Source organism: Eleginops maclovinus, chromosome 10 (assembly GCF_036324505.1).
Source record: "Eleginops maclovinus isolate JMC-PN-2008 ecotype Puerto Natales chromosome 10, JC_Emac_rtc_rv5, whole genome shotgun sequence".
NCBI classification, from domain to species: Eukaryota; Metazoa; Chordata; class Actinopteri; order Perciformes; family Eleginopidae; genus Eleginops; species Eleginops maclovinus.
The window spans coordinates 14,825,671-14,849,879 of record NC_086358.1 but is presented as its reverse complement, the minus strand read 5'-3'; the positions used below and the strand labels follow the sequence as shown (position 1 = coordinate 14,849,879).

At 40.4% G+C, this 24,209-nt stretch overlaps 1 protein-coding gene across 3 annotated transcripts in view; it reads left to right on the top strand.

Annotated features, from left to right (window-relative positions):
- The window catches only part of thrab (thyroid hormone receptor alpha b), a 134,750-nt gene that overhangs the window by 5,370 nt on the left and 105,171 nt on the right, over nucleotides 1-24,209 (top strand). For 2 of the 3 annotated variants that reach the window (XM_063893547.1, XM_063893543.1), the window contains exon 2: nucleotides 14,594-14,676. The gene's annotated coding sequence lies outside the window, so the exon portion shown is untranslated. Of the gene's footprint in view, nucleotides 1-14,452; nucleotides 14,507-14,593; nucleotides 14,677-24,209 lie in introns of those variants that run through there. The other variant, XM_063893544.1, reaches the window with a different exon arrangement.

The window sequence follows — 24,209 nt, the reverse complement described above, 5'->3', positions numbered from 1 at the left end:
ATTATGCTTTTTAGAAAATTCAACTAAAACAACCCCCACTCCACCCCCCCACCCCTCCTTTCAACCGCGACTGTGCTTCAGCAGCCTCCAGATTACCAAGGGAAAATAATAATTTGTAAAATAGCGTTTATTGGCCAGAGAAAGTATTGAGGCTGTTTACCCAGCCGCTCTTCTTTCCTAATAACACCAGTCAGCCGGGTACAACTGGGGCCACTCACAACTGGCTTTTCATCAACGGGAATACTTGGCAACCAGGCCCGTGAGGTTTATTTTTGCCAGGGTGAAGCAGAGCACTTTACGAGGACATCCGACATTTACTGGCAATGAGCAGCTCCCACTCTCTTCTCCTTGAGAGCTGCCTCAATTTATGCGGTGGAATAGAAATTAAGTCATTACACATTTGCAGACATATTAAACAACTAGTTCCCAAGACAATAAAGTGGCTACTTTTTTCTACTGTGTCATAAACACAGAGGCGAAGGGGCGTACTGAGGGATTCCCTTCATGTGGATTTGAGATTAAACTAGCAATAACAATTTCAATATCTATGCCCCTGGGGCAGAAGATAATCAGTTGATAATCAGGGTTCCCAAGAGGAGATAAAGTGTGATTATGACTCGGTTTGTATGTAAGCGTTAGAGACAAGATAATTAGGAAAAGATGTGATATTTTGTAAGATTTGCAAAGAATTGATAATGTTTTCTTTCCGTAGATTCATTGTTACAGCATTTGGTATAAACATGTGCGGGCCCTATCTATAAGACAAGGTAAACATCTTTACAATTGTCCATTTGTATTTTTACCAGACAGTAGGATAGTAACTAATGACTTTTTCCATGTCATTGACCTGTGGACTGTTTACCTCAATAACAGATTACATGTTTAAAAACTTGCCCTTAGAATTTCAAGTCCTTATGTGACCTCTTCAAATTTGTGTTTTTTTCCATCCAAACAATCTTAAACCCCTAAATATTCAGTAACTATGGAATTAAACAGATTAATGCAGCACATACTCCGAATCTATATCCTGAATACAGAATCTGTCCTTTTTGCTAAAAAATTTTGCTAAAAAATGTACTTTGTAATGTAGTATTCTTAGAATTGTTTTAGCTCTAAGGTACACTGTACATGATTGTGTATTTACTGAACTCTGTCTTTATAGTACACTAAACGGTTTTATCACAGTTTACCACCACCCAAAGGTAAAGGAAAGCACAGTTGATGGCTTTAATGATTAAGTCAACAGTGTTAAATGCATGTGATAAGAGGAAAAAGAACACATCTGTATAGCTCTTCCCATTGGAAATGTCCCATGCTTTGCCATACTATCTGCTGAGGTAATAAATAATTCTGAGCAAAGAGATGCTTATAAATCCCCATAATTAAGAATTTGGCCCAGACCAAAGTCCCTCTATGGCTACTCCCGTCTTCCAACGTGTACTGTATATAGGTCAATATTTCATAACTGCAAGGGTAAAAACCTGAGAGTATAGGCCTCAAATGACCTTTTAAATTTCCAATCCCAGTGATTTTAATGCTCTTTCCTTTCTGCTGTTGCAAAGAAATACTTAAACAGGATTGATTTGACATAAACAGAGTTTAAGAAGATCTTAAACATCTCCAAAAAAAACCTGCACTGCTAGAATTCTACTTGAATACCCCTAAATAAGGAGCTGGATAAATTGTTGGCTATGCAGAAGAAAGGCTGGAGATTTAGTGCTCCCACTTTTGTAATCTGTCACGCCTGAGGAAATCTGGATGGAGTTGTTCCAGTGCCTGATGGGTTGGCAAGCCTCTACAAAACTCCACCTCTTGATCATGGTATTCTCTTCATTATGGGATTGGGTTTAATACCACCACACATGCCACGCACAGTACTTCTGCTAGGAAATAGCTGAACAATTACAAGACCAAAATAAAGACCTCTGGTTGGCCTTCAGTATCGAAACATGTAGGTCTTCATTAGGGCCATGGCTTTTCACTGCAGACAGAGTGGAAACACAATTGCAGGAGTGGAGGAGGCTGTAGAATGCTTCTTGTACAACAGCAACTCCAACAGCCCTGTTAGATAAACTCAAGAACAGCTCCACCAAATTCACCTGTTCCCAATATGTTCATTGAATTTATTTACAATGGTACATTAGTTAGCTAACTAAGTAAGGGGTCTTTAACTTGGCTGGTCTATATTAAGAAACACGCCTGCTAGCTTCCATTTCTGGCTGAACTGGAAAGCAAATAATTTGACAAACATTTTTATTTGTCCACACTCTACATTACTCCATTACATTACATTACTAACTATTTCAAAAGTGTATCTTTTGGATTTAACTAATTAATGCAACTGTTTATCATTAGTTTTTGCTATTTCAACTGTTAACCCATTAGTTCCAACTTTTTACCCGTTAATTATAAATTGTTTCTATTCATGAGCTTAAGCTAATTTTTTCAACTTCCCGGCTAGCTTGCCAACATGTTTGCGTACACTCTGTGGTTTTCACACTCTTAATCTCAACATTGCTTAGGTGACTCTATTGCAATATTCTTAAAAAACAATGTATCAAATTAGTTATCACAAATACATTTTAGCATACCAATATCCAGGGTTTTTCTAGAACAATATAGTATGAGGGCGCTGACCTCATGTCCGGTCAAAATTACGACCTCGCCCACTTTCCGGTGAAAATAATGCATTAGAGCGAAGCGGAAAAACAAATAGTTTCTTCATGTCTTTTTAAGCTGCTGAGTCATATATTGCACCTTAACCAACATAATAAATAAATTATAATAATAAATCCTGAGTTACGGTTTCAATACTTCCTCTACAGAAAAAAGGAGAGTAAAATAAACTAATTCAGAAATCAAAGTTTCAGTGTAAGCCTGCTGCCTGTCACTGGACATCCATGCCCTATTTATTCAGAGCTCCTTAAAAACAAAGCTGTCTCTCCCGTCTGACGCTCCATTTGACATGATTTGCATACTTTGACAAGTATGCAGCGCCCCTGTTACCCGGTTTGGATAAAACCCTGCCAATATCTATCCGAAAGTATAGGAATGCCGTGAGATAATCAGATAAAGTTGAGTCTGGTAATCCTTTTTTTATTAATACGTATGGGGAAAAAAATAGTTTTCATTAAGTTAAGCCATTGTGCTTTGAGGGTTTTTTATGTTATGTTTTTTATGTCAGTGTTATGACAGTCATTCCTAAGCTCTCCTATTAAATACAGCACTGCTTCCTCCTTGGTAGAATGTCCTAGATTTGGGTCACATGTCTGGTTTTCACAATGGTCGAGAGGCAACCTCGTCTGACTGGGGTAACAAGTGTGTTTTATGTGTGTGAGATATTCCCCTGGCTTAGTATTAGACTTTGGTTTATGTTATGACTGTTTGCGAGGTGAGTGATCACTTCAGAGTTTAGTTGGGCTTTCTTTGAAGTTTGACTGACAGTGACCTACTCTCCATTGGGCCTCTCTGTTGCCCACCTAGCACTTTTTATGTTGGAGGAAACTTTTCTGTTTCTGACATCATATCCAACCCTTTCTGAGGCTCGACTATCCTTTCCCAGATTATTTTGAGTGGACCCTTGTTAAGCCAGTTCAGTGCAATTTTCTTCCAGAAATCACACACTGCCCATTCCTGTGTGTATGTGTGAACGTCAGAGAATAGTTTGGCATTCGCTGTGCGATCAAATAATGATGATGGCGAAAATTGTATGGCATTATATTCCAGTTGCAGGTGAGAACACTGCAGTTTGCAGAGTGGCATTGTGTGAACAGGAAAGTGAGTTACCTTTTTAACGCTTTGACAAAATCGATGTCAAATGCTGCCATAATTTTCCACCTTGTCTTTGTTATCATCTCCCGTTCCTGCGTGTTTATACACACTAGCATCATTTCTGTTTCATGAAAGGTGATTAACGGATGATCTCAAAATCAGATTTATTAGAGATGATCATTGTGATAAAGATTTAGGCTTTCAGCTTAATGCAAGCGCTGTCCTTGAGGCTTAATGGATGACTCTTGTCAGATGCAGCAACAGCACCATCAACAGCAGCACTTTAGAGGCTATGGTTCACCTTCATGATGAAGAAGCTGGACCTTTTTAAAATCCAAAGCCATGCTGCAGGCTTCACTTGATCGCTGCCATATGGATTCAACCTTTCAAACATGTTATTACAAAATGCTATGCAGCCATGCTAAACAAATATCTTTGTGTTCTTGCATGAAACTTTTAGGTGGGGAGATTAAACATTATAACAGGCATTTTGAATCTTAATTATTGAGGGTTTTATGAAGGAAATATAAAAAAATCATGTACTTCTTTTTACACATGTTAAATGGTTATTCTTTTCTTACAAGGCATCGTCAATTTCTTACTTGGGAGTGATATTTGAGGGTATGATTCACTTAAAAGGTGAGCACAGGATTGTTGAAAATATAAATTTGTTCAGCAAATAATCAAACAAAAGATGCAACCACTTTTGCGCGGGCAGTCTGCCCTTAAAAAACAAATCCAACATAATCAAGTCCTCATCGAGAAGGCTGCTGCATCAGGACATAACGCGGCTAACGAGCGCTCTGAAATGAGTTGGCCTTTAGAAACGTGTCTGTATTGGGAGCAATGCGAGGCATGTAAACAATCATTAACGCATCACTACAAGAAATCCCTGCTCCTTCCTACACACAACCTAGATACTGTTGTAAAATTGGAATGCATCATTAATCCTGGGGTTTGCTCTGCAGTTTACCTGAGCCAGGATGTGTGTTTCATCTCTAGCTGCTAGTGTGTCAGGGGAAGCAGAACCACGCACTGGGAGGTCCAGAATGCCAACTTAATGCCAAGCACCCCCGAGGCTGTGTGTGTGCGCGTATGTCTTTGTGAAAAAGTATCGAGATACTTGTTGATCTGGCAGGCGTTCACATTCCGCATTTTAGTTTTCTCAACTGCAGCCAATCCAAAAACGTTGGCAGGCAGTATCGTAGTTGAAATTGATTCGTTTTTTTTGCTGGTATTGGAAGTTACTTACCCTTCTTTTACACACTGGCACTAGCTATGTTATGTGTTCATCCTAATGTTTGTGCGGGTTGGTGCAGAAATGACTGTGTGAGCACTGTATCTCTGCAGCGTGCCATGTGTTCAGTGTAGAGGACAAGCTCGTGTTTCCTCCAACATAGCTGGCCCGGATGGCAGGAAACTCAATAGGCAGAGTGTGAGGCAATCACTCTGTGATTAGCGTACACTACGCCCCGCAGTAGGACTCAAAAGTTCAGGGAAGTCGCATGCAAGCTTTTCACAATTGCCAAAAACACAAGCATGCATTTACAAACACACTTTCACACCAGCAGCGTCACACACACAGGTACAGGTTCAGGTTCTGTTTTAAGTTAAGACGTTATCCCTCAGGCTGGTACAGATCACTAGCTTGTGAAAAACACATGTTGCATTAGGTGCTCTGTGTTTGCACAATACTGTACGTATGGATATACACAAAGGCACTTACAGTTCATTTTTCACCCAGCTTAATCCATGTTTGTACAGCTCTGTCTAAACGGTCTGGAGTGAGCGTTTAATGCTGTACCTGACAACTGTTTGACGTTTTTCAGGCCACAATGTCACTGAGGAGAGTATTCACAGCAAACAGTTCTGTCTGACTCAAACAACTTCCTGTTTCAAAACAACTGTTGGTCAAGTTTGTCATCAATTACAACAAATATTATTTTGACTTTGATGTATTGATACAAGACATCATTTCCTGTTAATATTGTTATTTAACATATATTTTTCTTGCATCCTGCACCATTACTGTACCAAACATATGCTCCGCGTGTTGTCTGGTAACAGAGTACAACAACACAGACAGAAAACAAAACTGAAAGCTTACAGTACATCAAATCACCATAGAACACACTCTCTCCCCCAACACACAACACACAACACCCCACATGACATTCATTAAGGCTTTCTCTATTACATAATACTATGTACTCATCTCAGTCATCAATAAAGCTGACAAAGTTACCCCACAGTTCAGTGACTTTACACTGGAATCTTTCAGCTTGGCTAACATTAGCTCATGCCAGGCTGTAAATCTGGTGAGTTTGATCAAGCTTTTATAACAAGGTCAGGTTTGCTTGTATTTTTTCACTTCCTTGGTATGAATATAGCTGCATCAAACATGCCTGTGAGAGCTATAGAGCAGCTGGCAGAAGATAATGTATGCTGTAAACAATAGCAACATATGACAGCTTCAAGAGACCATAAGACAAACCCTTTTGCTAGATGCCATTTCACATAGGTGTGAAAAGGAACAGTCAAAATAATAACAGTTGCCCACGGAGCATTCCTAGTAGATTTAACTGGATGCCGTCCCAGGGTGACTAGTCGTCCGACCCCTGAGAAGAGGCTCCAAAAGCTGCGTGTGTTCCTGGAATCGCGTACGTGACCTGTGTCCAGTTTGGACGGGCTCCAGCTGGTCTCCTTACTTTCACATCTGCAGTCCTCCTCTGTGCCAAGCCGGGCAACACTGACCACGCTGACATTCTATTTGTGTCTGTGTGGGAGAGAGAGAGGAAGGTATAAACAGATTAGAGCGAGGAACTAGCATAAAGCAAGATGGCTCTTGGATCACGTTGTTGACTGTGAGTTAATGTGTTCTGTGTGGGCCTGTGTGTGTGTGGCTGTCATGTGAAAGAACATCCTATACGGTGTTGCTTCCCCTTGTTGGTCCTATATATGTGTGGTTGTGTGTGTTGCTGTGCACGAGTGTGTTGGCAGAGCCTTATCTGACACTGGGGATTGGCTGACCGAAGCCGACCCTTGGCCCCCTGCGACCCGGTGCCTGCCAGAGTCCTTCCCCTTGTTTTTCCACAGACTTTCCTTTGAGCACGTCTGCTCTGCTAATGTAAACCAGACTGCGCAAGTACATTACTGTACAGTAACCCACATGGATTACTTACTTTGAATACACACATTTTCCTGTTAATCATTTCCCTTAGCATACATTTAAATTTTACAATGATTTCCAAGCTTCCAGTTGGCCATTACTTTCCTTTGATATGTCATTCTGTATGATATAGAAGGGTCACTACACCCTTTTTACAAATGTTGTACATCTCGTCAATAGGCAACAGCAGGTGAGGTCAGGTAAAAGACGGTGTTACATAACTGTCTCCGTCTGTGTCATGGATCTATAGAGAGCTGCTGGTCTGTGCTTCTGTTTGACCAAGGGTGGGGTGGAGCCGTACACGTAGCAGAGAGGTCACAGTGTACGATGCATGCACTGACTTCACTCACACAGATTTAGTAAATGTTGGGCTTTCCCACAAAGTTTGTTTGGAGGTGTAGGCGTTTTTATTTATGCTTTAGAACGGTACTGCAGTGAAGGGATGCAAAAATAAGGTTTTATTCCTTTGATTCACTGCTTTACACTTTTACCTCCATCCATTGACTCTCTAGCCTAGTTGACCACAGCTGCTCTCTTTTTCTGGAGATGAGGAGCAACCTTTGGATGGTGTGTTTGCAAACAGCAGCTAACTAATCTTGCATGCTTCTACATTTATAAATCTTACATTTATTATGTAATCCAACCCTTGCTTTGATTTCACCTTTATTCAGCAACTGGCATTCAATGTTCCTGGTTGTCTATGTTTACTCCCCAGTTACAGTATTCATTGTTCATGGTGCCACTCCTGCCCAGGTTCATATTGCCTTCACAGGAAATGATGCAGCATGTAATCCAGCATTACTGTAATGTGATCTCATTTAGATCAACCACACTGAGCCGCATTAAGTTACTGCTGATCCAAACTGAACATTTCCTCCTGCTTCCCATTAAAAGCATCCAACTAGCATAACATGAGGTGGCTTTTATTGTGAAGCAGTCTCAGAAACAAGGAGAACTGCACCTCACTGCCAAACCTTCCAGGACCGAAATTAATTAAAAGTTTATAGTAAATGTATGCATGTTTGCCACAACCCTAAAACAAAGGATGCCAATGGATTGCGGTTTGTGAGGCTGAAAACATTAAGAAATTATATTAAAAAAAACACATTTAAAAAACAACATTTTGCTGTGCACCATATGCTCAAATTCAGAGAGCCGTAGATCATGTGAAAACGCTAACATGCACCAAGGGTACCAGGGGAAAATTCCCCTCATTGCTGCATTTAATTATACACAAGTTCCCCTATCAGCATGGCTTAATGCATCTCACTTCAAATCATTAGAAATGTAATGTGCATATATTTTTGTCTTTGCATCCAACAGCTGTGAACTGATTTTATTAGTAGAGATGAGCACCAGTGTATTTCCAGTGGGTGAATCATTGATTATTGAACTGTCTCTGTTGGAGCACAGGCCTCTCATTACGTATACTGCTTTACCCATAGAGAACATGTGTCTGCCTCCAACACACACACACACACACACACACACACACACACACCTCCATACCTCCATAAAAGCCCACACGGAGAATCTTAAATCGTTGCCGATGAGACTCAGCGCGCTCTCCAGTTCCAGTTATTGCCGTTCCAAACTGTAGATGAGGATGGGCACGTTAGTATTTGCGTATTGTGTTTCAGGCCCAGCGTTTCAGAGAAATACACAGCTCACTGCAGCTCCAATGAATCTGAGCTGGAGAGCTCCTTTACTGTAGATTAGAGGAAGGAAGGAAATTAGAGAGAAAGGAGAGGAGGGAGAGAGCGAGAGCAGAAAATAGGTCAGACATCTGAGAGCCAGGCAGTGCTGTTGCTGCGACGGGTGTCAAGACATTATCCAATCGCACCTCTTTTTCTTTTTCTCTTTCTTACTCTTTTACTTGTGCATTTGTCCCCCCCCCCCCCCCCCCCCCCCCCCCCCCCCCCTTTTCCCTGGCCAAGAAAAAGTGCAAAGAGAGGAGTGAGTTATTATGGTTGGCATGTCTGCAGAGGACGGGCTTTAATTTGGACACGGCCCAGCCGATCAATCTCCACATTGGCTCAGTTACGTGTGTGTGTGTGTGTGTGTGTGTCCACATGTAACAGCTAAGCTCTTAAATTATGCAAACCAGCAGGTTGCTCAAAAAGTAAAGCACAGTGGATTAATCGTGTGTGGAAATAACTTATGCTACACACACAGCCGTGGAGGAACAATAAATTGGATTATACTTGGAATGAGATTTAAAGGAATACATCTGGAACACAAAACAAGTCAAAACAAAGGAAATAAAGTGTATTCTCTATAAGGCAGCGTAGGAGCAATCGGCTGAACGCCCGAAATGGAAACGCAGAGTCCTGCAGGGCGCCCGTCTGACATGAGTGATGCTAATGTGTCAGGGTAAATGGCGCGCTGATTTGGAAAGGAGCGCTCTCACACACAGATGAACACACATGTAGTTTACACTGAAGCAACTCGGGGTGATTTGCATAATATGCTAATGAATCAGTGTGATTCAGTGGCTGGTTTGGTGGGTGTCAGTGAGCCTGCAACATTTCCTGTTTGAGACCTTGTCTGGTTTCAGGAGCACTTGGCCCCTTTTATAGGAAAGTCCAAACTGAGGGCATGACAGCAACTGTCAGAAACAGACTGCTGCCAGAACCTGTTCAGCAGTGACCCCCCACAGCAAAAACATCATTAAATAAGGGAAAAAGTGATAGGATTATTGTGAATTCATACTTTTTTTTAAAGGGCTAATATTTTATAGTTATCCATGAATTATTCCGTCTATAAATGTCGGAAAATAGTGAAAATGACAATATCCCTCAGCGCAGTGTGACAAGATCATTGTTTGGTTTGTCTGACCAGTAGTACATAACCCAAAGTATTAATCTGCGCAGTGAAAATAAACAAAATACTCTCATAGAGAAGGTGAAACTAACATATTTAGGTGCCTTTTTGATTCAAAATGGACAATAATAATAGTTGATAATCCATTTCTCTCTATCAAGTGAATAGAAAGATTTGACTAAATGCTAAACAAAAAAAACATGTAAAAACATCCTGTAACCGAACTAAAGGTGTGACGGATCGCTACGAAAGCACTTGAAAAGCACTTTTTTCCTCAACACATGGCCCCTTGTCATTGTAAAATAGAAGGGCTTGATGTTGTTTATCAAACTAAGCCTTGGACAAACAGCTCTGTCCCAAACGTCAGATGTGTCTAAAACGATTAAGAACGGTTGCACTCTAGTGTTTGTAGATGCTGTCATCCAACAAGAGATATGTTTTTTTTTTATTTTGAAGATTAAGCTTCACAGTCTGCCTACAACATTTTGATAAGCAGGACTGGCTAACGGATAAGTTAGACACACTGGAGTAAGAGAGAAGGAAAGTAGTTCATTATGTGTAAATCAGCTCTGCAGGCAAACATAGAGGGTGAAGTCTTCTTATTCTTGGCCTGATCGAATGAGCAGGTATTTACAGAAAATATGCTGTCTCTCGAGCTCAAGTGGATCATTTAAGAGCTGATGAGGCTTATATAAATACCACATCGGCCTGAATATGAGACAACCTTTCTTATTAAGACTTATTGAAAATAATATACACAATAATGTGACAGGTTGAAAAGATTCTGCAGTAAAAACACCAACGGAGGAGTTTACAATCTCGATTTGAGCCTTTCAAAAAAGAAAAGCGTTGGCTGTGAATTCAGCTGTTAGTCATCTTGTCCTTGGATTCTTTTCTCCTTTAAAAATGAAACATGGTTCTGCCAATAGACCATAAATCTCACCGTTTTTTGCAGCTTGGTCAAGAATGTTTTGAACGATGCTGGTAATAAGCATTCCTTTGTTCAGTTTTGCAGTCACTGCTCTGTCTTAAAACGTCTATGGGAAAGATGTTCTGTCACTGCTGTGTTTTGAAGACTGTCCTTTAGGGCTTGTCATGTTGTGACATTGTTATGGTTTGCCGCTGGGCAAATGATTATGTCCCCTGCCAAATGTTCTGTCATGTAAAGGTCTGAAGTGCTTTCTCTTATTTTGGAAAACACATTATCAATGCTAGTGGATGGCAGGAAACTTGTAAGCCTATAACCCGTAATACTAAAGTCTCTTTAATAGAATGTCAACATTTTTCTTGATTTCCTTATTTTTAAAAGGGAAAATCATGAGAAGATTAAGAACATTTCAGTTTTTTTTGTGTTAAATGTAGGGTTTGAGGTATGGTTATCCTAGCTTAGCATAAAGTCTAACCCCAGAAATTTAAATAGTTCTGCTTGCTTCCCGTCTTTTGCTAAGCTAAGCTAACTATATCCTAACTCTAAATATGTATGTACTCAACGCATCAACTTAAGATTTATACAAATGGTATGATCCATCTCTTGGAAAGTTAGAACGTAACTTATTTTGAAAAAATGTTGGCTATTCTTTCAGAAAAATGTCAGTATAATCAGTAGTTTGTAGTCTTAATGCAGCTAGGCCAGCAAGTCTCTATGGTCTCTCCGCAGACCCATTGCTAATGTTGTTGTTTTTTTTCTCCAAGAATTGGACCAAAAGCACATATCAAAAACGTATAATTTAAAACAATTTACAGTAAGCAATCATTGCACTTGTAGACAGGCGAACATAGTAATCCATTACATACCCAGGATAAAAGGAGTCCGGTTTTCCCCTTTTGTTATGTTCAGAATGTGGTCATGTTCATGGTTTGAATGAAAGAATTAAACATATTCTTTCTTCTTTGTGGCTTCCTGCGTGTCACTAAAGCATGTCACAAGACTACAGCTCATGTGTAAGAATGTTATATTGTAGACAAAACAACCCAGTCTCCTTTATATTATCGACCAGAGTGAAAGGTCTATCCGAGTATCCATCAGTCTTTGTTTCTTTGTTCCATCCGTTTTATCTGAAAGTCACAGTGACTTTCAGTCGTCAATAATTGAGTCTGCAATAGAGTGGTGCAGTGATGATGTATGTTGTTGGCTGACCTGGAAGTTAGCATCACAAGGGGTCCCACGCCTAAAAGCAATGTGGTTTTTGAATTGGATTGTGTAATATTGCAGAAAATTAGATCTGTGGCAAACACTGTTTTATAATACTTCCACGTTTTGCTCAGCAGGACAATGTTTAGCAAGATTTGAACCCTAAAATGTACGTGTAAATGCATTGCCTGAAGAATGGCTAAAGTACTGCCATACACAATCTACGACAGCTCTATGACCGCACATGAACATTGCTGAGCTTAAGATGGACTTGTTTTTGGTCTGAAGACATTTAGTCATCTAATTGAGCCAGCCGTAAGCAACCGCTGTCTGTCAAGACATGTTAACGCTTCAGACTTTCAGAAACATCAAGATCTTGTCAGCTTGTGTGAATCTAAAAAAATTCAAATAAGCATTGACTTTAAGATGATCAAGTGATAAAGGTCTGACTTATTTCAGGGGTCCCTGCTCCACTCAATGCGAAGCCTTGTTGCTCAATATGAGGACACATTGCAGAAGTTGCTTTACAATTGGCTTATAAACAGTTTGGAGTCATTGCCGTTCGTCCTCTACGGACAGTACTAGCTTGTATCTCCCTCTGTGGTTAATATAAACAGTATATTCTGTATATGAGCTTGAGTGCTGTCAGGTTTAACCCTGACTCCAAGCAGCTGGCCCTCTTATCTGTCCCGCCTGTGCCGATGCATATTTATCTCTCCCCACGGGGCTGAGAGCTGGCTTAGCATATGGATTAGCCGGAGAATTAGATGCATTCACTGCCTTCCAAAATGTGAGGCACCATGTATTTTAGACATGATCACGATTAAGCGGTCCTTTTTGATATACAATATTTGCGGTATTTCAATATTTAGATGCATTATTTGCCCTCAGAACAGACTACACCTAGAGAGAGCTTCTCTGTATGGACTTGTGATTTGTAAGACAGCAACAGTTAAGACAAATCTGATACTCAAAAAAAAAAGGCATCAAGTTTATGCCTTCTGTTGATGATGCCGCCAACAAAGGTTTTTGTGCATCCAAGAATATCATTTTATGATCTTCTTATGTAAGATACGAGTGGCGCTATGTGAGCCACATGCCAAGTTGGGTGGAAAGGTGAGAATGTCGTTGTGCTACTTGGCTGAATGTCATCGGATAGTAATTCCACCTGGGAAAATCTAGTGTGCCAAGTACACACAACGTTATTATGACGTCATTGTGTTTGTATCAATGGTGTGTCAATCGGAGCTGAAAGTAAAGAAATTATTGAATGACAGAAGCTGAATAATTTTTTGTGGTGTTGACCTCTTTTCTTTACCTATGCCAAGAGTTCTTGACTTCCCACAATACACACATATCTAGATAAGGAGTCACTTAGAGATTATTTCCTAATAATAATGTGATGGCAGAGATTGAGTGGAAAGTTTTGTGTGACTTAAAGCAGCTTTTTGATTAGGGAACATAGAGAGCCAGCAGACATTCATGGAGTTATTGGAAAGTTTTGGACATTTGTATCAATGTATTTCCAGAATACGTTTTGACTGTTGGTTGGATCTTTGTGTCTTTCACACAGTTAATAATCTTCATTTAGCGTGAAGATCATTAACAAATCAAAACAATGAAAAAGTAAAGATATTTTTAGTTGAATCCTTAATATGTTTTCATTCTGTTTATTGAATTGATTTTACATTGTGTGTGGGCTGCTGTTTATTTGACTGTGGGAAGATGTTTGTGTGTGAAAACAGATGTGAAGCCTTATTGAATTTGCCTCTGCCAGTGGCTTTATTTAAAACCAATGCAAATAGGCAGATTAGATCCTGTTCAGGACGAGATGATTGAATGCGATGCGCGATGTAATCTCATTTACTTCAATAGTCATACATCAAGGCCAGACTAAAGTTGTTGTGCAGTTTTGAGTTAAGGTTTCTGCACAGGTATGCCAAGCATGTGCACTCTTCCTCAGGAACAGTCTGCCTAACAGTCAGTTCTGATACCTCTCACATTCACCAGGGCATTGCTCATCTTAACCTTGAAGTTGTGTATTGAGGTGTGATTTCTAATTATTCACATTGGCTGCCAGGATTATGACGTCTTCAGTTCAAGTTTAGGTGCTCAACCTGCCTGCTTGTTAATAACGCCTGAAGCCTTCCTTTCATTGAAGAAAACGCCCAGGTGTTTATAATAGACCTTATAACATGAAGAGTAAAGTAGCCAGAGATGATTAATACCTGCACCATAAACAGCAGAGATCTATTTCCGTCATTGAATTCCTGTTCTGTGCTCTCCTGGCCTTTTTAAAAGTCCAGCAAGGTTCCTACTATAAACTCCCTTTGAATCCTGTTGGCCAGCCTAAGCCTTACGTTAGACACTTCATTTGGCTAAAGGATTACACTACTAAGCCTTTTAGTGGTAAGCTGGTCACATGAAAATCTAACATCGGTTTGCATATACAAGAAAACCTTGCACCTCCTTCGGGGATTTTCCTCTGGTGAACTCTGGGACTCCTCCCATGTCATCCCTGACTTGGCAGTACATGCATGCATCAGTGGCCATGTGGATTTCCTTGTGCAGAGCTGTGTCTATCTGTAGGATTTGGCTAGCAGTATCTTGCTGTAAGCAATTTTCCTCCCGCTGGATTTTTGTGTTTTGTTGGCAAAGATATCGAGGAATCACAGATTGTCTGTCTGATCTGATTACAGAGTTCCCTGAGAGCTACGTTGGGATGAAGGCTGGGATGAAATGTAAAGAAACAACGGCAAAGTAAAGACGACTGACCACCAAGGTAAGACATGTTTTCACAGCTCTGAGCACATCTCTGGAGGTTGCCATGTTTGCCACCAAGTCACTCAATATTCCCGTTTCAGCACATTCTTCATTAACTGTGAACCTACATCAATCGGATCTGTAGGTGCATGTCACGTTGATACCTTGTTCGTGTCTCAGAGTCAAAGGACTGGAGGGGAGGTGGGGCTGGTTTTATTTTTCCATGCTGGAAAACAGTGTCTCATTACCACAGGTGCAGATATCAGATCCTGTATGTATAGCACATCTGAGCTGTACAGCACATATGTTCAGCTCACTCACATGTTGATCAGTATCCCCTGCTTTTTGCCTGTAGATTGGAAAATGATCCAACCCAATAACCCAAAGGCTTCAGCTCTCCATTCTGGGAGCTTTCCCTCGTCTTCACTGATGAGATGTAAGAGCCCGGATTTCTGTGTCTGCCACCTGAGCAGCATCAGAGGGACATATTGTGCCAGCCTTCATTTACAACTCAAATTTGCATGTCAGAGACTTTGCATTTTGTCATACCCAGTGATTCTTAGTTTCAATCACAAACCCTTTTGGAAAATCAAACACATCTCACTTTGAATGTTCTCTTGAATAACAATATGTATGTTGTCTTGTCTGGAACCTCCGTCACCTCTGTGCAGCAGGGATACACATGTTTGCATCTGAAGAGTCACTCGGGCTGACAGGGCAGTAAATGGACACACTGGAATTAGCTGGGTTCTGCAACAGATTTTTTGGGGCCAGTTTTTCTTTACATCTGCTGGCTGTCGGCCAGTGTGGCGCTGCACAGTTCACAGATCCCGGCTGCAGCAGTCAGCACTCCTCCTGAGGAGCGTTACCTTGCACAGTGATGAACTTGCACTTTTCCCCTTCAGCATCGCCACAGTCTTGAGGCTGGCCTGCCGTTCCACAGTGACATCCCACACCTTTGCTTGACAGCAGTGCTTATGTTGACTTATGATCCTCTTCATGTTGCCATTTCATGGCTTTTATCTGCACTCAAGGCCCAACGCTGAATAGGCAGATGTCCAGCAGTCCCTGTGAAGGTGGGGGTTCTCAATACTTAACTTAATTCAGTATGAGAATAGTTTTAATGTCACCCAAGCATTGAAGTTAGATTTGTAGACACCTTTTCTTATTTGAGAAGGCAGTAGCAGTTTTTGTGACAGTTATGACTAATTAATATCCATAATCTGCACCTCAAATTGAGATGAAAGGCATTTAAAATGATGATACAATATATATCAGATGCTCTGACATAACAGCTGACACATTAAAGAAAAGGTGTAGCCTCCTGGTTTTTTATTACCTTTATTTTATTGAGGACTTGTTACACATGTGAAAAGTCTGGATTCAGAAGCTGATAATCCTGAATAATCCTGACAACAGAAACTCTTGTCTGCCACAATCAACAAAACTTGTTTGTTTGTGTTGTTAAAACACGAAAGCACTTCTAATGTTAGAATGAGTGGGGCTTTGATGATTTGGCGTCATGCAACACTGGCAGAGTTTAATTTTGGCATGTGGTAACAAGTTACATAGGGCTACACACATGCGTGAATAAACAAGTGACTAAATGAGCAGGGGTGATGTTCTTAGACATTTAGCATGGCGTCTGGTGTCACCCAGATGTTTTTGTACATTTCCTACAGGAAGTTAGATCAACTTGTTTAAGACTCAGGTTTGCACCACATGTCAGTGTGATTTCCGAGGTGTGCACATTGGTTGCTCTGCGACCTGCAACTACTCATAACACGTACATACATAAAACATAAGTTTTAACTAGTCAAAGTGACACAAAGGTTAAATATGAATGTTTTGCACTTAAAACAACAAAATCCATCCACTCCAGTTATAGTACACTCACTTTTCTGATGTGCAGTGGGGGGAAACTTCCCATCAGCAATCAGCCGACCTATTTGAGAGGCTAGTACATGAATCAAAACAAAGTGGCTTCTGTCAGACTGATGAGAGGTGAGCATGGACGCTGCGCCGGCACACACACGCTGCTTCTCAGGTGGCCCAGAGAACAAGCTTAACCACTCCCTTCCCATCTGTCATGCCCATCAGCGGAATCGCTTTCTCGCTCTGACACACACACACACACACACACACACACACACACACACACACACACACACACACACACACACACACACACACACACACACACACACACACACACACACACACACACAGACAAACACACAAACCCCACCTGGACACGCATTCACAGGCGTAAACACAAACAAGCACACACATTCATCAAACGGACAAATATGTACAAACAATCACACAAGCAAATACACAGAGTCTTAAAAGTGAAAGCATTACAGTCAGACGGATGTGCGTGCAAGCTGTCGCTATATTAATGCGCGGCCCTTCTCTGTTAGTGGCATTTGAATAAGCATTTTTTCTCGTTGATCAATAAACTAACTTAATAACTTGCCTTGAGTCTCTCAGATGTCTAGACAGAATATCGTTTATGTTTTACTAATCCAGGGATTCATTCAGAAAGACAATTACCAAGCATGCTGCTAAATGACATTTCCAGGAACAGCGGAAACAATATCTGAGTGATCTCTCAAGCTAAAACCTGTTTGAATTAGTTTGTCTGTGTGAGGCTGTGTTTATACTGTGATTGGTGGCTTCACCTGCGTCTTAGATCAACTGGGACATGGTGTAGAGCAGCGGTTCCCAAACCTTTTTTGCGGCGCAAAAAAAAATGCAAAAAAAAACGCGACAAAGCTTTGTTTTATCGCCTTAAAAATAACTTTGTCATGAGACGTTCCAGCGGCTGTCTTCTTCTACGTTTCTATCAAAAACTAATAAATTCTAGTTTTTTTATTTAAAATAAAAGGGATTACAAAGGAAATGCTTATTGTTACTGTTTTTTATTGTAGCCTATGGAAAAATCCCACTTAAAAAACAAAACTGTGTAATATTTTTATACCAGACCACCATTACATGTTTCATCTTGCTCACCCCCTGGTGGCAGGGGTGCGCGCGCAACACACTTTGGGAATCCCTGAAGGATTCGGCATTTAGTTCTGTACGGAAAATGCTTTCCGCAATATGGTTATATTTTCTTAGAGATAGAGTGGGCGGCGCAGTGCCGGCGCTAAGGGGGGGCATTCGAGGGCCGTGTCCCCCCTAGCGGTCATTGATGCCCCTCCTACCAGCTGTGAAGCATATTCTCGATCTGTCACAATCGACTATAATTGACGCTGAGTTCGATGTTGCTAAAGAGTTTTTAATGTCACAAAAGCAAGCAAGCCTTCTTGGACAGTTCTCTCATTCAATGAAAGGAAGTGGTTTTGCCTCCACTCGACGCAGCTGAAAACAGTGTCAACAGTGTTTGTGTTAATATTGGTTAAGGCCAAATTTAAAAGCAGTGTCACGCTTCTACCAGTGCGTTTTTATCCTCACGGTCCCTGCTTACAGGTGGCATTTTGCTGTTGAACAAACTCAAGCTATTTGCCAAATAGATATCTGCCATCTAGGTGCTTTTCTGTTTTTGTGTAGCCTACAGTATTTTCTTAATTAACTAATGAAAAACGTTGTTGTTGTTGTTATAACATTTTAAATAGATTATTAAAATGTTTCCATTTGGGCTTGGTTTGTTACATTCCCAAAAGAACATGATTATGTATTATCTCATCTGACACTGACATACACCCATCTCTGCTCTGGTATTGTTAATTTAAACTTACAATCTTTGTTTTCTATGTGGAACAAATCTGCTCAAATTAGCAATGTTTTAATCAGGATTTAAAATCCATTTAGTCATATATCACATTTAATGCCGTGTAGTTTATCATATTAGAGAAAACAATCATACGAATTGTTGGTCTTCACATGCTAAGAATGATAAAAAAGGAGCTTAAAATCGAAAGTCAAATGGAATGGTGGATTTGTATAATAGTCATGGTAACGATTGCCTAGCTTTCAGAGTTGTGTTTTGATTTAACAAATTTGAGTGAGAGGCTAAAGCCTAAATCTTTTATCATGTTGCAAAAACTCAAGTTGTTCCGCCTTCAGGAGCTGCTTAGCTTTTCTGTTAATTGCTTTTTTTTAAATCACGTTCGGCTGGTTTTCAATTATAGACCCCTCAGGATTGCAAATATGCATTCATCTCACCAACCCCTCGAAAAGGTTTCATTAGTTCAATTAAAATACAAAAATAAAGATTCAATTAACAGAATATTTCAAATTGAATCATTTGGTTAAAACGAAATGGACATGTTTCATTGCTGGGCACATCATCTGAGTGTCTCTTCTGAAATGTCTTTTTTTTTGACAGCACGACACACCAACAGAGATATATCTGTTCTCAGTTGATAATATCATCCGTGTCGATGTATCCGTCCGGCCGTATAACTCCACGCAGGAACCTTTAAGCCAGTTTAAAAGATTGACGTGTTCAACCTTCGAAATCAGAAATCCATGCCCGAGTCACGGTACTCACAACAAGTTGCTTTCCTTTAAAGTAAATGTCATGCTGTGAGATTCTGGTGACTTTCAGACTGTCAAAAGGACAGTTAAGGCAAGATTGACATATCAATTACAGTGTTTGGCGTGATGACAGCTGAAATGTTTGCACCAAAGACTGAAAAAAAATGAAGCAATCTGCAGTCTGAGTCTCTGAACCCTGTGACTTCGGCTCCTGTGACCACAGCTCAGCGATATGAAACATGTCCAAGTTCCAGGTGCCACTGCTCCTGTCAGACATCCAACAGGATATCGTGGTGTGAAACAGATATGATTGTATCAAACGCTCTCCAGCTTCAGATTAACAATGAATGACTTCTTGTTGCAAACCAGACTGGACGCATTGTTCTAAGTTGCCCATTTTCGCCAAGAGCTCCTGTTTCCTGACACAGCAGGGACAGCTCTTTGGACAGGAACATTTTTCAGTTTCTGTAGACAAAATACAGTTTGTTTTCCTGCTTGCTATACACATTGAATCCAGATAGCAGGATGTTTATATGGATCCTTATCTTTGGTCGTTATTGTAAATTAAAGACGCTGCCTGCTCCAGCTGCAGCGCTCTAAACCTTTGATGGCAGTAACACTTTCCCGAGGTCTAAGGGGATCGAATAACGCTCCATTTGTTATTGCAGGGCATGATGGGGCATGTGATATAGATGGTAATGAAACATTTTAAATTAAGCCGCTGTGTTCAGGACTTCGCTGGTAATCACATCATGGTGAAGTGTCACGGCCGGCGCCTGCAGAGAACATTAAGGTGACTGTCAAGGTCATGCATTTAAATTATTCCCATCTACACCTGTGTGTGACTCCCTGTGAGAAGACGTGTGAGGGCTTGTGTTCCTATCTTCTTGTATATTTATATTTATTGCTTTTGTGTTCTGACAGCAGTCAGTATGATTTTAATTTGGCGGTCTAAGGATATACATGTTTTCTACAATAAATGAATTATAAATGTCAGACTGACAGATTAATTAACCTGCATTGATCATTGTTAAACTCATACTTCAAAAACAACAACATAACATTTGACTGTTCCATTTTATCAGAAGCGAGAATGCATTGCCTGTCTTTTGTTTTTTTTATATTAAATTGAATATATTTTTAGTTTTGGACAGAAAAAGAGATTATATGATTTGACCTCGGGCTTAAAGTAATTGGATGAGGAGTTTTCTGATGTTTTACAGATCCAGCAATGTATTGAAATATAATGTGCAGCTGTAATATAAGGTTGGAATAATTGTTATCTAAAGCCCTATATTATAATAAGTCTATTCCAACTTCCGACTACTAAGCTTTTAAAGAACAAATATATATACTTTGGATTTCAAGACATTTGAAGTGCATTTTTCTCAATTTTCTTTCGTTTATAGATTTGAAAATCAAGCAACCAAAAGAAAAAACAATTAACCCACAATCAAAATGATGGTTCAATCCAATTTTAATCAAAATCCATTCAATTTGTATTTAATATATTAAAAATAGTTTTCCTTAAGCTGTTGTGTCATCTATGATTTTCAAGTGCAACCAGATAATCAGTCACTATTCATCTGCCAGGGCGTGAGTTCAACAAGTACTTTACAACAAAATGTCTTTTATCATTGCCCTCCAAAAACAACCCCTATGCGGTTCATAATCTGTTGCCCCTATCGGAAGGAAAACATTTTTTTCTGTGTGTTGACCGTTACAAACAATATTTATATGAGGGTTCCCTAGGTGCAGTCAAGGACTGTGGGAAAGAAAGGATTAGACCTTGGTAAACAAAAGCAACAAACAGTTTTGTTATTGCATTTTCAAATCAAATACAATGATAAACAAATCATCAATCAGGCGGAGACTCTGTTAAACACTAAGGCACGATTTCATTTCAGTCCATTTCTGGCAGCCCATACTCTGCCTGTCATGATAAAATGAACACGCATAAATGAATTAAACATACATTTTGAAATTTCCAAATTCAAAAATGTTCTCTCTCCAAAAAATGTAATGATCGCGATGAAGGGTGAAAGAAACCCGCGCTCACTCTGGGTGATGGACAGGATGTGAATAGCGGCTCCGCTGTCCCGGCCGGATGCTTTGTTGTCGTATTTGAACAAAGTTTTTGGTGAGGACAGCGTGTCTTTGTTTTGAGTGTGATTACCATAAATACTAAAAGACTGTAGCGGGCTAGTGCTTTCATCTAACGGCCACCACATCTTTTTTGAAAAGTAAATTCTGACACCTCATTCTCCGGCTTATTAAACATTGATTTCCAGATGAAAAGAATCAATGAATCCATTTGCAATTAAACGCAAAACAAGCAAGGCATTGAAGGAAGGTTTCTGGAAAACCTAAAGTGCTGATAACCCTGGATACAGTGAGTCGTCATGTGAGCCAGCCTGATGAATCCCTCTTACTATCTGCAAGGTTTAATGCTTAATGCATAAATCCGGTCACACATCAGTGGCTCACGCTGGTGTGAGGACGGAGAGCAGTACACTGTGTGCACTGTGCACTGTGTGTCATGTAGAAGCTGCTGCCGTTAAAGGGGCCACATTCTTGCATTACATGTTTTCCCTCTTGGTGTCTACTCCCCCTGTCTCTCCCCAAGGCGCTTTCAGTTGAGGCGTAGAACAGGTGCACCAGGGAGTGATATGAACACAAGTTCCTGCGCAGACAGTTGGGCCCGCCATATTATATATGTCACATACAGTCCAGTCTGCCACTGCTGCATTCACATGGAAAGGGAACACAGGTTCAAAGTACTCACACACTTCTTTTCTTGTCTGTGCCCTGGCTGTGTTTGCTCTGTCTCACCCTATCAGGGCTCAGCTGTTTAGGATTATGGGTAAAGACACCATGTATGGCTCAAACTAAGACCTCACAGGGTCTTTCACCCTCTCGCTAAGGACAGGCGAACTGAGCGTCTGCCGGTTTACAAGTTTAATGAGTGAAACATCAGCGCAAATAAGTGGCTCTGCACAGTACAGTATATCTAGCTCCGAGGTAAAGTAGGACGCGCTCTGAGGGAGGGCATGTGAGAATATGCTTGCTCATGTGGTACTATACTGGGTGTTTATGACTGCATATGGTAAGGTATATGTATCTGCGTTGAGTAGGATCTGATAGTGTGCGCCCTGGCAGCGATAATATCAACCCATAGCTGCAGGTGCAAAGGGTCGGTGTTCATTTCAAAGCTCTCTCTCTTGATCAAGAAAGGTTCTCTTTGTGGCTATGGGCACTTCTCTGAGATGTCAAACAAAAGCTCTTTTTTCTATATCCAGCATGTGTAGTGCTATGTCCAAATTGCTGTAAACAAGGCTACAAAGCCCTGGATACAGTAAACATAATGAAGAACACACTGCCATCGCTAGGGGCGCAAAGACACAGACAAAAGTAGAGAAGAAACACAATGAACAAAAACATCAGAGGAGGAGAAGAGGGCAGAAATGAAGGCAGAGTGGTGGGCAGCATTTACAAGCTAGAGAAGGGCATTCCAGCACTTTTGTTGTCCGGCCACAACTATTCCAGTCCTCCTACTCCTTCGCCACACAATTGAAGTGAACTTTAGAGGACTCCAATAAAGGTGGAGAGGAGGCGAGCGCATAAAAGCGCCTGGGGTTAGGAACGCTGGCCGGCTGCAGACACTGGACAATCTGACTGTAGCTCTCCACGTGCTCCCAACCGTTAGTCTCACTATGACACTTCAGTCTGCTTTGAGTTTTATGCCGGCATTTGGAAGAAGAATGGGTTCAATCTCTTTACATATGCACCATAAAGACCCTACAGGCAGAAACATTCATATTTATTTTTCAGTTTGGGCCTTTTTGCTTTCATAACATGCTGTTGTTAAGGCTAGAGAAATTCACCAAATGTTTGTATTACATAATGCCTCTTCTGTAAAATGAAACATTTGCATTCAGAAAGGCTGTTTTTCTTTTTTGATATAAAGTAAATCAACTTTAGCAGCATAACCAACACTTTCGTCCTTCATTTCTATCTATATTCTGATCGTTTATACAGTTTTTTGCTCGCATATATTTCATTTCCTGATTTATGGATTATTTGTTCCTAAAAACATGGCATATTTATTGTTTTATAACTGTTGAAACTATTTCCTGATTGATGGAGCCATAAAAAGAATGATATGCAAATTAGAAAATATTTGGTAAGATTGAAAATAATTTGCATAGTTAAACAAAGCATTTGATAAAATGTGTAGAAGACTCCTGTGTCTCTTGAAACTTGTAATACAAAAACACGTCCCTTGTGTCTTTTCAAAGAGACACACGGGAAGAAACGCTTTGTTTAACAGAAAGTTTTGGATTTAAGATGAAGACCCCTCCCCATGCAGACAGGTGAATGCGTGTACAAACGTGTAAAGTACATTTAAAATGAATGTGTTCTCAGACTCCTGGCAGCAGGTACAGAGGGAGTAGACTCAAGAATGTATCAGCCCACCTTTTTCTAATGTATTTGGATGAGTTCCAGATCAGTGAGCCACGTTCTGCACCCTCTCATTAAAGATGCAGTTCTAAAAGCTGTCGGGCCTGTTTCAACGCGCCATGACGAGTTAGAGCCATAGTGGGACATTTCCCCCCCGCCGCTGTGGGCAGAGGTCTTGTAGACTTTATAGATCATATAGATTACACCTCCCTTTTTATTAACTTCAACATTAAGTTTGACAGCATGAGTGATGTCATTAATAATATTAGATCAGGCCAAACTCATATTAACATATTAATCCCACATGACTGAGCTTACTTTGGTTTATTTTTCTCACTTTAATGCTCTCTCCGCTTCTCCTCCCTTACTGTTGCTTTGTTTTTCTGTTGTTGTTTGATGTGTGCCATTTTAAACTTTGTGCAGTATTTGGCTCTTTTATTCAGATTTTGATATGGTTCATGTAAACAGTATATTAGGTTTGGATATTCAGAAAAACACATTGTTCCCAATGTGGCATTTTATTTGAGAGATCCCCAAATTATTCTCGAAAGAAACACTCTTTGGGTTTGTGCATCTAACAGTTTTTCAAGATGCTTGAAGGAATGA